Source organism: Canis lupus, chromosome 14, assembly GCF_003254725.2.
Source record: "Canis lupus dingo isolate Sandy chromosome 14, ASM325472v2, whole genome shotgun sequence".
NCBI lineage: Eukaryota > Metazoa > Chordata > Mammalia > Carnivora > Canidae > Canis > Canis lupus.
Window position 1 is genome coordinate 40674604 of NC_064256.1, and position 15318 is coordinate 40689921.

Genomic DNA, 15318 nt, shown 5'->3' on the forward strand with positions numbered 1-15318 from the left:
GGAAATACAAATTTCAAGCAGCCCCTTTGATGAACTTCAAAATCAAGATTGGCAGAGTGAGTTCACCAGTAGAACATCCCACTGTTACATACCACGTCCTGCCCTCCACAACATAACAGAACATTTAGTAAATTTTATTTAAAGGATACCTCCAAGCTCCAAAATGAGATGGGTATAGTGGAATACAAAATATAAAATGATGTGTCTCTATGCACGTGTAGAGAAATAAGAAAAAATGATAAAGTTAAATTTATATCTTTTGGCTTGTAGAGAAGTTCATAATACATTAAGTAAAAATAGTAAGTTGCGGAGCAGTGTGTATAATAGGATTATATTTCACAGAAGACAGGTAAACCTAAAAATCATTCAATTTTTCCCTTTTTCTGTGTGTGTGTGTGTGTTGTGATGAAGGAATTATATAGGTTTGATTATACTACATAATTTGTGAAAAGATATGTATTAATTTTCTAATCTGTTTACCTTAGATAGCAGGTATAGAATAGAGAGATGAAATTGATTTTTTCTTTATATAACTTTGTATTATCTCAATTGTTACAACCAGACTGTACCATTTTTATAATTCGAAAAACCTCAAATTAAGGAAACTATAGAAAATTACATGAGGCTCAGTTTTATATAGTTTCTAGTTCAGGAGTCATTTGTAAATTTTCTAAATTTTATCTAATTAAAAAAGTAATCAATATTCATTTTAGGAAGACTGGAAAATATAGAAAATCATGCACATGCACACACACACAGAATAAATATAATTAATAATCCCAAATCCTAAACATAAACTCTACAAACACTTTTCATATAGTTATTTCTGGTCTTTTTTTTTCTTTCTATTTGTATGTCTATGTATTTGTGTGTTTTAAGTTACATACTGTGCATAACTCACCTTTTATCTTTTTAAAGACTTTATTTATTTATTTGACAGAGAGAAAGAAAGAGAGCACAAGCAGGGGAACAGGAGAGGGAGAAGCAGACTCTCCACTGAGCAAGAAGCCCTAGCCTGGGGCTCTTGATCTCAGGACCCCAGAATCATGACCTGAGCCAAATGCAGATGCTTAACCTACTGAGCCACCCACACACACCCTGCACAACCCACTTATTAAAAACTTAACAAAAGCAAGTTTTCCAACAATCAAATATCCTTTTTTAGCAGTGATTTAGTGGCCACATAGTATTCTACAAGTGTCACTTAGCATTAGATTTGACTATAATAAAATAACAGTGATTTAAATGCAAAAGTAGAGGGATATGTATTTTACATATACTATATAAATACTTGTATTAATAAATATAAACATACGTTACATTAACCTTATGTTCCCCAAAAATTATAACTGATTCCCAGTATTGCTCAGGACAGTGTTGTGAAGATTAATAAGATAATTCATAAAACTATTTCAGCTGTTTAGAATACTAAAGCTAAAAATTAAGCAGTAAGCTTTTAGTGATCAAAAACACCTAAATGCATAAAAGCCATCTGCTATTTCTAATGGAGAATTAATTATTATTTTATAATCTAAAGGCCTGCATGTGGTCATAAAATACTTATTCAACAGTAGAGAAATAATAAATGAAAATATCACTTCTGGGATCCCTGGGTGGCGCAGCGGTTTGGCGCCTGCCTTTGGCCCGGGGCGCGATCCTGGAGACCCGGGATTGAATCCCACGTCGGGCTCCCGGTGCATGGAGCCTGCTTCTCCCTCTGCCTGTGTCTCTGCCCCTCTCTCTCTCTGTGTGACTATCATTGTACATTGAATAAATAAATAAAATCTTTAAAAAAAAAAAAAAAAAGAAAATATCACTTCTTTCTCTGTTTTCCATAGAAAACTCTAGTGTGCCTGTGTAAATGGGTCATCATTACATGTATAATTTTATACTTTTAATAGGAAAATCACATTCATGCTCAATAATTTTTTTTTAATTTTTTTTAATTTTTTTTAATTTTTTATTTATTTTTTATTTATTTTTTATTTATGATAGTCACACACAGAGAGAGAGAGGCAGAGACACAGGCAGAGGGAGAAGCAGGCTCCATGCACCGGGAGCCCGACGTGGGACTCGATCCGGGGTCTCCAGGATCACGCCCTGGGCCAAAGGCAGGCGCCAAACTGCTGCGCCACCCAGGGATCCCCATGCTCAATAATTTTAATTTAGAGCCAACTTAAAGTTTTTCCAACCAAACACTGAGAATACAGTTCTAAAATGTGTGATGAAAAAGTATCAAGGAATGATGAATTGATGCATTCACAGTTGGAAAGTAGTGAGCATTTGTGGTTGTAGACTGTATTTGCTAATAAATTGTTTTAAAATCTGCAAAAAAACTTTTAGAAATGCAATTAATATGCACATTAATGAGCATTCCAGGAAATCACCAGCTCAATACTGAAAAGTATATGAATAAAACATATAGTCAATATTATACTTTACTTATATAGCCCCTACCTTATGTGTGAAGGCATTGTCTGTCCTAAACAAGGCTGGAATAGGCAAGTTGCATTTATACCCAGATAAAATTTCATTCCTGGGTGTCTGGGTGGCTTAGTTAGGTAAGCATCTGTCTTCAGCTCAGGTCATGGTCCCAGGGTCCTGGGATAGAGCCCCACATCAGGCTCCCTGCTCAGTAGGGAGTCTGCTTCTCTCTCTCACTCCTTCTGCCCCTCCCCTCACTTGTTCTCTCTCAAATAAAGAAAATTTTAAAAAAGAAAAAGAAACTTACATCTCTTCATTTATAAATGAATGAATGAATGAATGAATGAATAAATAAATAAATAAATATAAAAGTTCATTCTTTCCCCACTTAACCATCCTATCAGAGGTTTATTGTAATCAATATTCTTGCTATTGAGTCACTATCCTGTGATATCAAATACAGTAATGTTTTAATGATATATCTCAAGAGGGGTGATTTTTACTAATGGTGAAATTAGACTGGAAGAGACTACAGAGAAGTTCATAGTTTTTTTGTAAAAGAATGTGTTGGGACACCTGGGTGGCTCAGTGGTTAAACACCTGCCTTCAGCCCACAGGGCGTGATCCTGGAGTCCCAGGATTGAGTCCCACGTCGGGCTCCCTGCATGGGGCCTGCTTCTCTCTGCCTGTGTCTCTGCCTCTCTCTCTCTCTTAGTCTCTCATGAATAAATAAATAAAATATTAAAAAAAAAAAGAATGTGTTAATCAGGCTTCTCCAGAAAAACAGAAACAATAGGGTGTGTATACACACACATACACACACACACATATACACACACACACACATATATGACATATATATGTACAATATATATATACACAATATTTATGTATGACATATATATATGACAGAGAGAGAAAGAAATTTATTTTAAGGAATTATCTCAAGCACTTATGGAGACTGGCAAATTCAAAATCTGCAGTTCAAGTCCAAAGATCACCAGGCTGATTGTCCAGAAAAGAGCCAATGTTGCAGTTCAAATCCAAAGGCCATCTCTTGCCAGAATTCCCTCTTGCGTAGAGGTCGGTCTTTTGTTCTATGAAGGCATTCAACCGATTGAATGAGGCCCACCCGCATAATGGAAAGCAGTCTCTTTATGCAAAATCCACCAATTTAAATGTTAATCTCATCCAGAAACACCCTCACAGAAACATCCAGAACAATGTTTGATTACATGTCTGAGCACTATGGCCTAGACAAGTTGACATAAAATGAACTATCATAGAGAATGTGACCACTATGGCAGAAAAAGCTCTGGAGCCTCCCAGAAAGAAGCAAGAGCACCTGGTGCTTACTAGTCAACAGTGCATTGGACGTAATTTTGAGATCCATGGAACCAATTAGCTTTTGCTCTCGACATGAAGTCTACTGGTCCTGAGAAGCTCATCTAAGTAGAGTTCCAGCCCTGGACTTGTCTTTTTAAAATAATTTTCCAGCAGCTATATTATAAAAAAGCCCCACTTATTATCTCATTTAATCTTTTTTTTTTTTAATTTTATTTATTTATGATAGTCACACAGAGAGAAAGAGAGAGAGGCAGAGACACAGGCAGAGGGAGAAGCAGGCTCCATGCAGGGAGCCCGACGTGGGATTCAATCCTGGGTCTCCAGGATCGCGCCCTGGGCCAAAGGCAGGCACTAAACCGCTGCGCCACTCAGGGATCCCTATCTCATTTAATCTTTACAGTAATCTTGCCAAGCACATTTTAGTCTTCTCATTTATTCAAGAGAAAATTAGGTCTCAGACAACAGTTTGCCTGAGGCCATGTAGCTAATAAGTAGCAGAGGTAATACCAAATACAGGTTTCAGATAAACTACAAATGTGATGCTCTTGCTCCCTAGAGGAGAAAGTTTCCTTGCTTCAACTCTATTTTTATTGTCATGGGGATTTTTTACTCTTGGGATGTATTTTATAAGAGATAATAGACCATTAATATAAGAGATAATAGACAAGCCACTAGAATCTCTGCTGCCAACAGCTGAGTCTAATCCTTAGTGATATAAGCTCATAGACTGCTTGAGGTTAACTCAAATTTTCCAAGCTCACAGGAGATTCAAGTGCTGTGAAAAATATTTACTCCAGAGTGTCTGGGTAGCTCATTCAGGAGAGCATGTGACTCTTGATCTTGGGATTGTGAGTTCCAGCCACATGTTGGGGGTAGCGTTTACTTAAAAAATAATAATAATATTGACTCTGTATTAAGGAACAGGCTTTGATAGGAGAGACTACAAAATGAGTGATTTAGGGGTGCCTGGGTGGCATAGTGATTAAACGTTTGCCTTCAGCTCAGGTCATGATTCCAGAGTCCTGGCATGGAGTCCTGTATCAGGTTCCCTGCAGGAAACCTACTTCTCCTTCTGCCTATGTCTCTGACTTTCTCTGTGTCTCTCATGAATAAATAAATAAAGTCTTTAAAAAACACACACAAGGGATTTAATCAAGATTTTATATTTGAGGGATCCCTGGGTGGCTCAGTGGTTGAGCGTCTGCCTTCAGCCCAGGGCCTGATCCTGGAGACCTGGGATTGAGTCCCATGTTGGGCTCCTGCATGGAGCTTGCTTCTCTCTCTGCCTGTGTCTCTGCCTCTCTCTCTGTGTGTGTCTCTCATGAATAAATAAATAACAATTTTTAAAACAAAACAAAAAAAAGATTTTATATTTGAACTCCAAATTACTTCAGTGATAACCTCAGGATAGATAGCTCTGACTCTGAAGCAAATTTGCAAACACATTTAAAATCTTTTCCATATTTTATTCTTCTGACTAAACAAATAATCGTGATGCTTATAGGGGACAGTAAGTTTTTGCCAAGTTTTCTAGCTGAGAATAGTTGTGAAAGATTTATTTTGCTAATGTTCCTAAGATGAACACAAACTCCAGGTTTAAATACTTGCATTTTTTACCTATAGTTTGTGGTTATATGAGAATGAGTTGCATGAACAAAATATGGAATCAATTGTTTTTCTTTTTGAATTTTTATCACTGCTTTTAGCTCTTAATAGCTATGATCCTCATCTTTTACATTTTACATTCCACAAACCATTTTATCCATGATAAATTATATATATATATCTTTTCTGAGAAATATTTTTATGTCCACAGGCATTCTGCCTTATGTTTACAGAAGTATTAAAGACAAAAATTGAAATAGTGTTGGGGTGGGTGAATTTTGATATGAAGGATAAGCAATTATTCCACAAACTGTTTTTCTGCTCAGATTTTACTTAAATCTCAATAAATGGCAGGGCACCAGGGTGGCTCAGTTGGTTAAACACCTGCCTTTGGCTCAGGTCATGATTCCAGGGTCCTGGGATCCAGCCCCAAAGCAGGCACATTGCTCAGTAAGGAGCCTGCTTCTCCCTCTCCCTCTGCTACTCCTCCTGCTTGTGCTCCCTCCCTCTTTCTTTGTCAAATAAATAAAATCTTAAAAAAAAATAAATAAATGGCATGTATGCCTTTTCTATAACATCAAAGTAACCTGATTAATACTATGAACTGTCTGAAAGGCAGCTCAAACCACCATAGAATGTCTGTTCATGTTGGCAAACTATATTGATATTAAGAATAAATATTAGGGGACACCTGGGTGGCTCAGTGGTTGAGCACCTGCCTTTGGCTCAGGACCTAATCCCAGGATCCAGGATAGAGTCCCACATCGGGTTCCTCTCAGAAACCTTTTAAAAAAATACACACCTCGAGGGGGTCACTTTTGGGGAGTCTCAACTTAAAAAAAAGATTTATTTATCCATTTTATTTTATTTTTTTAAAGATTTTTTTTTTTATTAATTAGAGCGCATGCATGAGCCCGGGTAAGGGCAGAGGGAGAAGGAGCAGCAGACTCCCCGCTGAGCAGAGAGCCTAATGTGGGGCTCAGGATCCTGAGATCATGACCTGAGCCAAAGGCAGGTGCTTAACCAACTGAGCCACCCAGGCACCTCTATTTATCCATTTTAGAGAGAAAGAACAAGAGGTGGGTAGCCAGCTTCTCCCTCTGCCTGTGTCTATCCCTCTCTCTGTGTGTGTCTCTCATGAATAAATATATAAATCTTAAAAAAAAAAAAAGAATAAATATTGGGAGTACCTGGCTGGCTCAGTCAGTGGAGCCTGCGACTCTTGATCTAGAGGTTGTGATTTCAAGCCCCATGTTGGGTGTAAAGTTTCCTTTAAAATAAAATAAATTTTTTAAAAAGAGCAAATATTAGTAATGCTTTTGGGTGGAAGTAAAACAAAAAATAAAAATCAAAGTGACCATAAGAATAGCTTATTTAAAAAAAAAAAAAAAAAAAGAATAGCTTATTTTTATCACACAATGGAAGTCCAGAGAGCTTTAAGCTGGCTTTTCTGAAATTTCTTGATCATTGTCACAAGATGGCCTCCTGGACTCTAAGCATCATCCCTTCTGTCCAGTCATATCAAAACCAAAAGGCTAGGGTGGGATGTATAGGGAAACTTTTCTTTCTTTTCTTTCCCAGAAATTCCCAGCAGAATTGGCCTTATTTCACAGGCCAGGACTAAGGCCAGAAGAGAGGCTGAGAATGCATATACTTGGCATTGTCTGCCTCTACTGTGGGAGGCAGCCCTGCCAAAGAGGAAGATAGAAGAGGAGGTTTTGCCTTGGGAAGGCAGCCAACAGTGTCTGCCACAGGGGCTTGTAGCTACGGTTATTGCATGTGATTTTCTGATTTCTTATGGCCAATGGGCTAAAATATGAAGTGTGTGCTGTCACATGGAGTAGGAGTAAGATTAGAGAGTGGAAAACAAGTAGCTGGTATAGAAAAGCAGTCTGATGAATCAGGAACCTGCAAGAGTCAGAAAAGCTGTAAACTATGCCTAATCTGCAAAGCTATTCAAGTTGGCTAGACAAAGCTGCCAGGTTAGTCAGCTGAATACTGAATACCAAACACTCAGAGCTCCTCAGAAATCCTCTCTGGATCTTTTTCCCACTATGAAGCCTCACACATATGGAAAGTGATCTTTCTGGTGGGGTTTCCCCTCTTCATGATTTGACTGGAAGTTGACTTTGTATTTGTTTGTTTGTGTTGTTATTCAAGAGTCCTGTCACATTGCCCTAGCATCAGCATCAGTAGGCAGTTAGGAATTCACAGTTAGAAATCCAAAAGCCAAAAAAAAAAAAAAAAAAAAAAAAAAAAGAAAGAAAGAAAGAAAGAAAGAAAAGAAATCCAGAAGCCAATGGGCAGAGCATTTTTGACTCTGCTTATTAAAGATAATATGATTTCTCTTTTGCATTTATTAATGAGGACACCCTCCCTTACAGAATGCAAAGAATGATGCCATGCCAGATTTTTTTGTTTCATTCAGTAGAATCCCCATCATCCCAGCCACCAAGAAAGAGCTATTCTCATTAGAGCTATTTTCATTAGAGCAAAATAGTTAATGCATAGCAAAACAAGGGGCGGGGGTGTTGACTGGTCATTGTATATTGTAAAGTGTGGACAAACATCTTTTGTTTGTTGCTGTTGTTGTTAATAAAAACATGATAATAAACATCCTGATCAAATTTAAAAGGCAGGCATTTGAATATTTTTAATTAGAAGGACTAGTGCATAGTGCCACAGTTATGGTCAAATCTAGAGTTCAGATTTCAGACTTAGATCATAAATGTGGGCATTATTGCCTTTTACAATACACCATTGATAGAACACCAACTTTAAAGCCAATTAAAGGTTGGCAATCTTCCTACCATTGGCAAAGTAACACTTGTTAACAGTTCCCCTTGTGACACGTTTCAGCGTAATCACTGATTTCTGGAAACCTTATTTAGCACTTACGGATATTTTGAAATCTCTAATGAATTTCTTTTTATAGACATTTTTACGTTTTACTTTAATTTTTTAAAGGTGTTTGGGTAGTTTAATTTTATACACTCAGATGGTGCATGTACCCAGATATTTATATGTGAAGGACAAAATGTTAGAGTATGTAGAACTATACTCTATAAATAATAGTTTGCTCATAATCCTCGGATTTTAATGGCTCGAATTGAAATCGAATTGCATCAAAATTCATTCAGAAAAACTTCACACATTAGAATCTGAATATGTAGATACCATTCTGTTTAATAAATTACAAATTCTTGTCATTTAAGAATTGGTTAAAAATAGTTAGGATAAGTACATTCTTTCATAGTTATTTACTTCAAATAAAAGTGTTTTGGAGGCTAATAAAATCTCTTTTTCATTTCATATGGAAATAATTTGATAAGCTTGGCAAAGATGTGACAAAACAAATGAGCTAAGAACATTTAAGCTATTTTAGTCTTGAGTTACTAGCACGGAGCAGAGAATGAGTTCACCAATGAAAGAACAGCCTGATTAAATGCTATGCAAATGCTAATGTAGAAATGAGCAATGACTCCTTCTCACTTAGGTTTGGTATTCTGCTGTGCTTCAACTAGATAACATTAATTTAAGATGACACATCCAGGTACTCAATATTGGAAATTAGATAACATTAGCATAAGATTATGGAAAGCATCCTGATACTCAATATTAGAAATAGAATCAGCATAAGATGATCCAGAGGATCCTGATATTGACAGGAGATTGATTCAGGTAGAAGTAAGTTGTCTTCAAAAAAAATCAGCAACTTTCAGGACTTGCTTGTATCATCTTTGCTTTTTGTCATCTAGTCATGGATAAATTACCAGTACTATACAGGAGTAGAGGATCATAAAAGCCACATAATTAAAAAAAAAAAAAAAAGCCACATAATTTAACATGTCTTTTAAAAAATATTTTATTTATTTGAGAGAGAGAGAGAGAGAGAGAAAGCAGGACCAAGGGGATGGGCAAAGGAAGAAACAGGCTCTCCACTCAGCAGGGAGCCCCACTGGGGCTCAATCCCAGGACCTTGGGATCATGACCCGAGCCAAAGGCAGACACACTTGACCAACTGAGCCACCCAGGCATCCCAATTTAACATGTCTTTATCTTTAGCTAGCTATACCTTGCCTCATGCAGTGTTTATGCCAGGACTAAACATCAATACAAGCATTTAATTGTTTTTTGTTTTTTTTTTTTTGTTTAAAAAAACAAACTTCTTTTTAACTGTTACTGTTGCAAATTTAAGTAAGTACATGTTGTTTAGTTTGATTTAATAAATGGAAAGATTCTTCCAAAGACATGCTAGTTGTTTGCTTTTTTAAAAGATTTATTTATTTATTCATTCAGAGAGAGCGAGAGAGAGGCAGAGACACAGGCAGAGAGAGAAGCAGGCACCACGCAGGAAGCCCAGTGTGGGACTTGATCCCTAGTCTCCAGGACCACACCCCAGGCTGCAGGCGGCACTAAACCACTGCGCCACCAGGGCGGCCTGGAAAGATGTGCTAGTTGTTTAGGAATAAGTTTTTAAAAATTTAGAGTAATATACAATTTAAACGTTTATAGATGATGTTGGTAATGGTGAAAAATCAAAAACAACCCCCATAATAAAAATGAAGGCTTGATGAAATAAATTACATCTTCATGTTGGCGTGGTGGGACAATTACTTGCCTATCCATATCAATTAACCTTTACTTCTTAGTAACACCGTGATTTCATTCAGGGTGGCAGTGTATCCAACAAAAAGACTCCATTTTCCAGCAGCCCTTAGAGTTAGCAAAGCCCTAGACTAAGCTCTAGGCTAATAAGATGCAAGCAGAGCTGGGCTTCTGAGAAGGCCCCTTAAGGGCATTCAGCCTGGAGAATGGCTTTTTGCACTTCTCTCCTTCGTCTTTCTGCTGATCTTGAACTCCAGCAGCCTACTTAGATCATGAACTAACCTTGAGGGTGGAAGCCCCACACGGAGTGTAAAGGAGCGAAAAGATAAAAGGAATCTGTGTCCTTGAAGACTTGGTGGAACATGCCAGCTTCATAGGCATGCAAGCTGTGCAGTCATAGCAGGACCCCTGCTTAGGAGGCCTTCAGCCTGGCCTAATGCTCTATTATCACTATCTTGAAATTCTTGATCATTTTATCTTTGAAGCTGTGTTTTGTAAGCAAAGTCTGATAGAGCAACAGAGCATGTGCGTGAGAAGAAAGTGTGTGCAATATGCTTATTTGCTGTTCCTTGTTGTTGCATTTGCACACAGCCTCAAAGCTCAGAATTCCTGTGGTCCCACCATAAGCTGGAGTTCAGCAATACTCGGTGAGTTCAAGGAAAGCTTGTTACATTTACAACTGATTGAGTTGGGTCTCTAACAGCCCTGAGAGGCTACACTTTCTATTTCAACTAGAACTTGCTATGCAGAAAGAAGGCAATTGCATTTCTAGAAACATGACAATCAAGGAACCCTGCTGTATCATTTCTGGCACATATTATTTCCCTGTAGTGGTCAACAATGTACCCTGGAAATGATGACATAGAAGGAAAATGAAAGATGGGCAACCCATGGTTCCTTTTCCTTTTAGTACTTCTTATCATCAGTAAGCTGAAGGTAGAGAGTGTTGTAGAAGGTGTGTATATCAAGAAATGAAATAAAAACAGTTGATTTAATTTTGTGCAATGTTGTTACTGTCCTGGTAAGAATAAGGTACAAACACTTGCGTAAGTTATGATGCATGAATTATGGGATACCACATACAATTTAATTTTTTTGTTTTTAAAGATTTTATTTATTCATGAGAGACACAGAGAGAGGCAGAGACATAGGCAAAGGCAGAAGCAGGCTCCCCACCGGGAGCCCGATGGGGGACTTGATCCCAGGACCCTGGGATCACAACCTGAGCCCAAGGCAGATGCTCAGCCACTGAGCCACCCAGGTGCCCCCAAAATGAAAAATTTCAATGTGATTGATTTTCTTCTTTGCAAAACAGAATTGCTAACAGCTTGTCATGCCCATCATCTGGGTCCCTCCTTGTAATCCTACATCCGTATTTATGATCTGGTCATCTAGTGCATAATTATGTAGACTCCTTTCATTACAAAGGAATGGGCATTATAGAGATTTGTTCTAAATAAGGGTCCCCCATACATAGATGTTGGCTGAGAAAGAATAATTAACACACATATCTCTTTTTTTTTAATTTATTTATTCATAGAGACACAGCTAGAGAGAGAGGCAGAGACACAGGCAGAGGGAGAAGCAGGCACCATGCAGAGAGCCCGAAGTGGGACTCGATCCCAGGTCCCCAGGATCACGCCCCTGGCTGCAGGGGGCGCTAAACCGCTGCGCCCCGGGGGCTGCCCCAACACACATATCTCTTAAGGCTCTGTTTGCAGTTTTGTTGAGAATAATCTGTATTTAAGTAACAATTATTTGGTCAATGTCTATTCTGCGCCAGGACCATAGTAGACACTGGATATACAAAGATACATAAATATGATCTTGCCCCAGGGCACCTGGGTGGCTCAGTCTGTTGAGTGTCCAACTCTTGATTTTGGTTTAGGTCATGACCTCAGGGTCATGAGATCCATTCCCACATCAGGCTTGCCCTAGTGTGGAGCCTGCTTAAGATTTTCTTTCAAACTCTGCCCCTCTCCCATCCTGCTTGCACACTCTCTCTTCTCTCTTTGTCTCTAAAAAAAAAAAAAAAAAAAGTGATCTTGCCCCCAAGGACAAGTGGAAAGATTGGATAGACATACATAAAAGAATATAAATACACTACATATAGTGAGAGAAAAGCTAATGAAAGTCTGAACCCAATGCATGGGGAACTTAATGTACCAAAACCATAAAGGTAGAGAAGAAAAGCATAAAGTTAGAAAAGGGCAAGATAGAACAGATGGACATAAGGATAAAGAGATGGTCATAAAATATATAAAATTTTGGAGGGCCTAGGTGGCTCAGTTGGTTAAGTATCTGCCTTCAGCTCAGGTAATGATCCCGGGATCCTGGGATTAAGCCCCACATCAGGCTCCCTGCTCAGTGGGGAGCCTGCTTCTCCTTATTCCTCTCCCATTCCCCCTACTGTGCTCTCTGGCTCTCTCTCTCCCTCAAATAAATAAATAAAATCTTTTAAAAATATATATGTGTATATATGTATATTACATATATACACATATATATTTTACATATACATACATATGTATTACATATATATACATATATATTTTATATATATATATATAAAATTTTATCAAACGCCTCTTGATACACACTCATTGCAACATCCCCTGATGGGTGGTCACCTACTCCCTTTATGAACAACTTTTTTTTATTTTTAAGTAGGCTCCTTGCCCAATGTGGAGCCCAAAGCAGGGCTTAAACTCACAACCCTGAGATCAAGACCTGAGCTGAGATCAAGAGTCAGACGCTTAAACAGATGCCCCTCTATCAACAACTTTGAAAGAGGTCACATACACCTTCAGGATGTGTCCACTTATATGTGTGTGTGGACAATTCTTTTTTTTTTTTTTTTTGAGTGTCCATCTTTTTTTTTTAAGATTTTATTTATTTATTCATGAGAGACACAGAGAAAGAGAGAGGAAGAGGCAGAGACCCAGGCAGAGGGGGAAGCAGGCTCCATGCAGGGAACCTGACGTGGGACTCGATCCCAGGTCTCCAGGATCAGGTCCTGGGCTGAAGGCGGCGCTAAATCACTGAGCACGCAGGCTGCCCTGTATGGACAATTCTAATCATTATCTGAGGTGAAACTGTATCATCTGTAATTTCTGCTAATTTTTTTCTGCTTTGGGGACTATACAGCATATATCTATGTTTCACACAAAAGGACTACATGTTGTTTTGTTTTTTAAAGATTTTTTTTAAATTTATTTATTTAGAGAGAGAGAGAGAGAATGCAAGCAGGGGGAAGAGCAAGAGTGGAGGGAGAGAGAGAATCTCTAGCAGACTTCCTGCTCAGCATAGAGCCCAACTTAGGGCATCTATTTCATGACCCCAAGGTCATAACCTGAGACAAAATTAAAAGTCACTTGGACTGAACCACATGGGAAACTCATGTTTTTGAAGAAAGTAATAATATTGTCATGTCACCAACATGTTCCTCAGTGTTGGCTAAAGTCTATTTAAAAAATTCCTTTCCATTTTTATTCTGATATTTTGTACATATGGAAATATTACATACATATAGGAACAAATTATAAACATACATATAATTTTGACTTCTTATAGCTTTGATATTAATAGATAATTTTAATAGCTAATAAACTTTTTACTTTAGAATAGTTTTAGATTGATGAGAAAGTTAATATTACCTCTTACCTCATTTCTCCTGTTGTTAACATGACTAATGTACATTTGTCAGAGCTAGTGAGCCAATATTATTAACTAAAGTCCACAGTTTACTCATTTTTAAAGTTTTTATCGAATGTCTAGAAGTCTATTTTTCTTTTTTTTTTTTAAGATTTATTTATTTATTCATGAGAGACACAGAGAGAGAGGCAGAGATATAGGCAGAGGGAGAAGCAGGCTCCCCACAGGGAACTCCATGTGGGACTCCATCCGGACTCCAGGATCATGCTCTAAGCCAAAGGCAGATGCTCAACCACTGAACCACCCAGGTGTCCCTAGAAGTCTATTTTTCAAATGTCAGTTTTCTAATCCTGGTCAAAGTCCTCTTTAAATGCTCAGAAATAAACACGATTCTCCATATATGATTGGCTGGGGCAGATCTCTGGTCAGAAATTGAATGGTGAAGAAAACTAAAAGAGGCTGAGCAACCTCAAGGACAGATGTGAGGTCCATACCCAGGAGACTCTTAAAAACTATCCACTTCTCATTAATTCATTTAATCCTCAACAATCTAGGAAGCAGGTGCTTTAAGAGGCTCAGAGAGATTAACTTATCTTCCTTCCTAGGGTCACACAGAGCCAAACCTCCAGTTCAGGTGTATCTAACTCAGAATCACAGCTCTGCCTCCCACTGACATATTTCAAAGACAGTATGCCACATCTGCTCTCCATAACCCTTTCATTTTTCAGACAAGATGGCAATACGAAGGCTATGCAGCCATCCTCTGCTTGTGGATTCACTTATTTAACAAATATTTTTTAAAAACCCAAAATACAAAAAAAAACAAAAAACAAAATACAAAAAACAAGACATCTTTATTTCTTACTATGGAACAGAAATGGCTGCATTTTGCAGAAGGGACTTTGGATAGAAACAAAGACTGGGAGCATGGGGGCCCCACTTGCTAAATGTCAGTGTGAAATGTTGACATACTAGTACTCGGTCAAATTCTTTATCTTATTGACAGGCTTCCAAAAACAATAAATGTAGGGAAATTTTGTTTAATCATGTGATTGGACTTGGCAATAAAGCTTCTACCTAATTAGAAAATCAATAGTACCCAGGTTCATAAATGTGTCATTTGTACTTCTGTCAAAGGTGAGTAGGACATCTATCAGGATTCAGAGGTAAACAAGTGACTCTTACGAACCTCAGTGTTGACAATCACTGGTTTACTGACTAGGTTCTATGTGAATGAGAGATTATGTAAAAGAAAGTCCTTTTTTAATCTTTGGATATAAATTATCCACTTGATTGTTCAGATAATGTAATTGTAACTTGATAAACATGTAGTGATGACGTCAGCCACCATTTACTATGTCTTCAGTGCCTGCCATTCATTTTTTCATTTAATCTTCAAAGGCTCTGTCAGGGAAATACCCTAATCACAAGTCCACAAAGAGTGAACTGAAGCTTAGAAAGATTAGGCACTTAATGTCAGTAATTTAACACTGAGCCAAGGTTTCAGCCTGGGTCTGTTTGATCCTTGTATGGGGATGAGAAGGGTGTGGTTCACTTGCTTAAACATGAACCATATGAGTTGGGAAAAATGTGATGATGAGTGGTTGACCTTGACGTTCACCCTCTAGATTTTATAAATGAAGATGACCTACGGAGGTGAAACAGACAGACATGTCCAGC